This window comes from Penaeus japonicus, unplaced genomic scaffold (assembly GCF_977035675.1).
Source record: "Penaeus japonicus unplaced genomic scaffold, GWHDUDI00000001_assembly GWHDUDI00000038, whole genome shotgun sequence".
In the NCBI taxonomy this organism is placed as follows: Eukaryota; Metazoa; Arthropoda; class Malacostraca; order Decapoda; family Penaeidae; genus Penaeus; species Penaeus japonicus.
Genome location: NW_028234440.1, coordinates 4,555,019 through 4,560,018, shown reverse-complemented (window position 1 = coordinate 4,560,018; position 5,000 = coordinate 4,555,019).

The following is a 5,000-nucleotide window of genomic DNA, read 5'->3' as shown; positions in this document are numbered from 1 at the left end:
CTGTTGAACTGCTAACCTTCAGCAAACTGTTTGTACCTTCCTCACTCACTTGTAGGTGATCAAATATGCTTCTTAAATGTCATTGTCAGCCCTAGTGATTTCTAGTTCCATTGTTTTGTTCAGTCTTTTAATAGTTTATCTTCTTGTTTTCTTCTTCCTTCGCAGTTTACGCCATGGGTTATTTATATTCCTTTCAACTCTTCAATATTTCTCCACTATTAGCTGTGAAATTTGTTTCTTTGTATTCTAGTTTAATCCCAAGTGGCTTTGGTCTGGAAATCTTTCGATATTTCCCTTCTCTGAAAGCACTCTCAACTTTAATTGTTTCATCAAACTATGATATTGTTATAATAAACAATATCCGTTTTTCTGTTTTTAAGTTTGTTTTCTTGCTTTTCCCGACATTGTATATAAACACTCCATTTGCACCAAATGTCTCATATTTCATTCATCGAGTTTTTCCTTCTCATCTGGTTTTGATTTATACTGCTTTGTCTTCCTCCTCATTCTCGGACTTTATTACCCACGGTCCCTTTGTTTGCTTTATTTTCTCATTTCTTTCAAATCCTGTTTTTATTTCGCAAAGTTTGTCTCTGAGCTTTTTTTTCCGCAAGTTCTTTAAAATGAAGACTTTACTTTACCTTTTCTCTATACATTTTAGTATCTGTATCTTCTATGTTTTCTTCTCTCATTTGTACGAGTTTCATCACTCATTTTATCCATGCTGATTTTTGATCGTTCATAAGGTTTATTTTCTGATCTCTTTTCCAATCCTGTTTAGTTCTATTTTGTGTTATTGCCTGTTTTTTAATTCTAGTTAGGTATTAAGAGAAAATTGCTTCTGGCACTTCGTCACAGCTTTCCATTTTTACAGCTTATTTTCAAGGATATGCAATATCTGGAATCTTGCCATAGATTTATTTGGTTATTCTAACTTCAAATTGTGTTATCATATATCTATCAGCCTCGGTTTGTATTTCTTTCCTTCACAACTTTGGCCTGCAGTTCGCTTTTTACATTAGAAAAAAAAAATCTTTCCCTTGGTCTTAAAACGCATTTTCTTAAATATCTAGAGCTTTTGGTGTCCGATCAAGGTCACCGTGGCCTGGCTGCCCTCGGTGAAAGATGGTATCCCTCGAGGCCAAATTTCGTATACTCCCTACACACTGCAACCTCTTTTTCTTCACATATTATGTACTTCCTATCACATTAGCACGCAAGGGTCGATCTATGCATGCACCCTTCGGGTGCGCTTCTGGGCTGGCTCTAAAACGTTTTTCGTAAGAGATATTAAGGGTAATTTGGGTAGCGCTTTACCTGGTCAGAAAGACGACAATCATTGCTCTGCACTATTAATATCAATCATATATTGATAAGCAACAAAAAAAAAAAAAAAAAAAAAAAAAAAAAAAAAAAAAAAAAAAAAAAAAAAAAAAAAAAAAATATATATATATATATATATATATATATATATATATATATATATATATATATATATATATATATATTGTGTGTGTGTTATAATCATACCAATGGTCTCCAATTGATTTAATAGATAGCACAGGTGATATGGCTTGCAAAATATTTTCGTGTACATGCGCTGATCTGTACCAATATAAAGATAGTACAATATTAACATGTAGACTGCAAGAAGCATGCATAACTTTGCCCCCGCCTGAGCCGGAAACACGTGTCATTGAAATCACTTTACATTTCTATTCGTCCGTCTGACAAGCTGTGATGGAATGGAAACACGTGGTTTTTATTTATAAGGTATACTAATGAAGTTGGCAGTTAATTCAATCTAGAAATTATGTAGCAATATACACAATAAGAAGAGGAGATGCTTAAGAGGTGATGACCTACCTTGACCGATCGCTATTGTTTGTTAATTTTTCCAGATGCTCAAGTCATGATATTTTCTACACTCTTTAGAAACATTTATTAGAAAATCGTCTCTCTTATATTCTCATTCATTTGTGTATGTGTGTATGTGTGTGTGTGGGGGGGGGGCTTCTTCGTACAAATGTTTTCATTTATTAATATGTCTAGGCTTACATGCATGCAAATGCACATTTATGGTATGTGGCTGTATGTTTAAAACAGAAGAAGTAAAATGATGGTATTGAAATCTGTGAATTGTGTTTATATATCGAAGGGATTTCTTGGATAAAGAGTTACTATAAAGGATGTTCAAGAATTCCATGATCTAATCTACAGCAACATTTTATATATCAATGCTGATCAGGTACATTTATTCTGAATATCTCATATGATAAAAAACAATGTTTCCTGCGTTTTAACATCACCAAAGATATAAAAAAGTACACTAAACCGAAAACATTTTTAGCAAGCAAGAAATTATTAAAATGATGATAATGATAAAACCAATGTAAGGAAAATTAAGAGAAAACTAAGGTAGAAAATGAAAACTTTAATTATCATAACGGTAATGATCACAATAACTAGAGCAAAACTAAAATTAAAGACCCAAATGTAATAACGCTAGTAGCCGCACCAATAATGAAAATAATAACAATTGTGATAACTCCTGTTGTTACAGCTGTGACAGCAAGAATGAAAATAATATGATGAAAATAATTGATAATTACGGTGATGATACGGACCTTGATATTGATGATGATGATGTTGATGATGATAACAAATATAATAGTAATATCAATACTAATGACAAGGATGATAATACTAGTATTAATAGTAATAAAAATAAAGTGATGCTAATACTAATGGCAATGATAATAAACAAAATTACATTATTATCATTACTTGATTTTTGGCTCAAGCTTTGTTAGTAGACCTAGTCATAGCACGGAATCATGCATCATATTTATTTGTTTTTCATTCAGCTTTTCACCACCTTCCTGATAAAGCACATTTGTTTCATGTTGGTTCTAATATTTTATTTTATTATTCCAAAGCTCCCATGATGGCCGGTACGATTTCTATTTTCTTCATTTTCACCATTCTTGCTATTTCATATCTCAGCCTCTCTTTTTGCTTTCCTTCTTTACTATTCATAAAGAGCCTGCTACATCAATCGACAAACAAATCTTCTTCACCTTATCTACCACGGTTATGTCTGGTTAAACTCTAACACCTGATTAGGCTGGATTGGAAAGTTGTAAATTATTTTACATTTTTCTGATTTGACTACGATTTCTGGCATGTACGTAACGCGATTTCAAATGCTATATGTTTGCTGCCACATCATGCCGCCGTACGATGTATATGTTTGGAGTTTTTATAGGTTCTTTCCTTACTGTGTGCTCTCTTATTTCATAAGATTCTTTACACATTCGACTGAATGGGGATATTTGTTTATTCCTCATTTGTAGGTGCTTAATTTAACAGTAGCCTGTTCTTGTGAAATCATTATTGCACTTTCAGTTGCTTTCCTCAGTACATCTTCCTTTAAGCAATAGTAATTCAGTAATATTGTGGAAATGTCTGTGTAACACTTTGTTCAGAACCGGTCAGCATGTTCTTTCAATACACAACATTTGTCCTTTTCCAGCTTTCCGTCTCATAATGCCACTATTGAAATCTTTTCACTCTGTGATATGTAGGCCAAAAGGCCATATCACTTCATTTACATTTAAACCTCTAACGCAATAAGTCCTCTCCCTCCTGTTGTCCTTTTCACTCATAACTCATCCACATTTGTTTCCAACTCTCCTTCTGTCCGTTTCACGATTCCCACGCCAAACAAAACAATTGCAACAACTCGATAATTAATTGCTGATATGGTGTTTCCACCATAAAGATTCGTCATGGGTACTCTTTTTTACTTTCCCTTTCATTTCATGCTACTTAATCCCATCTACGTCTAGAATTCCTTGATATGTATATCCTATCTCAGCTTCAATAGATGTTGCCTCACTCCTTACAAACCTTCCCTTCTTTACCACCTGTGTTACACTATTCATAGGTTCGATTTCCATCATATTACCCGAGATCTGCTCTGTATGGAATAAGATCTCCTGTTGATTTTCATCCTTTGCAAATAGTTTTAGATCATCCATGATTTAGAGATGACTTACCGTCCTATTTCTATGTTCATATCTCAACTTTGTTTTCCGCAACACTTCAGAGTAGCAGCAGTAAAGTATCATCCGGAAAAAGTTCCTCTATTGATTTTCACCCCCCCCCCCACCAAGTATTTGAGTTTTTGTTTGGGTGTTCTAACATAGTTGCATATCAGATTTCTCCTGTTTTCTGCTATTTCCATTGCCTTTCCTATTCTGTCCACGTGATGACACTGCGCCATTTGCTCTCCGATAGTCTATCAATGACATACTGAGATTTTTTTGTGTATTTTCTCTTGCAGATCCTAATTATGAACCTGTCTGCTAACAGATGGTTCTATATCCTTATACTTATCTTTCTGCATCCCTTTTGCTCACTTGGAAACAAGTTCTTCCTCTCCAGGTACCCATACATTTTATCTGCCATCAATTTCCATATCAGTGGGAGACATGTGATAGGTCCAAAGCTGGACACAAGATTTCCCCTTCTCTGACCTCCATGTCGAAATCCACTTCTGGACACCCGTCCTGTTGGTCCGCCATTCGCTCATGGTAACTCTTCAACCGATGTCCCTGTTGACCAAAAGGGCCCAGGTTCTGCATCATAATCATTCATATGTCTGCCCCTACATTATCTTGTTCTGTGTTCCTAAATATCGGTTTTATTTCCTTCAACCACTCAACTTCGTCATTATAGTCTAAAGGTCGATCTTATATTTTACTCCAAAAGTTATTACTTTTCTCTGCATCTGGCAATACTTTTTTTTCGTTTCATGTTTCGCCCTTCGAGTTCCTTAAACGGTTGCTTCTAGTTCACTTCAAAGAAGTCTGTTTTATCTGTATTGTTCTGCTCTTTTACCATATCTTTCTAGATTATCTGCAATAGCTCTAATTTTTTAAGCAGTTTCCGTTCCCCTTTAACGAAATTTCTATCCGTTTTCTATTTTTTTTTGT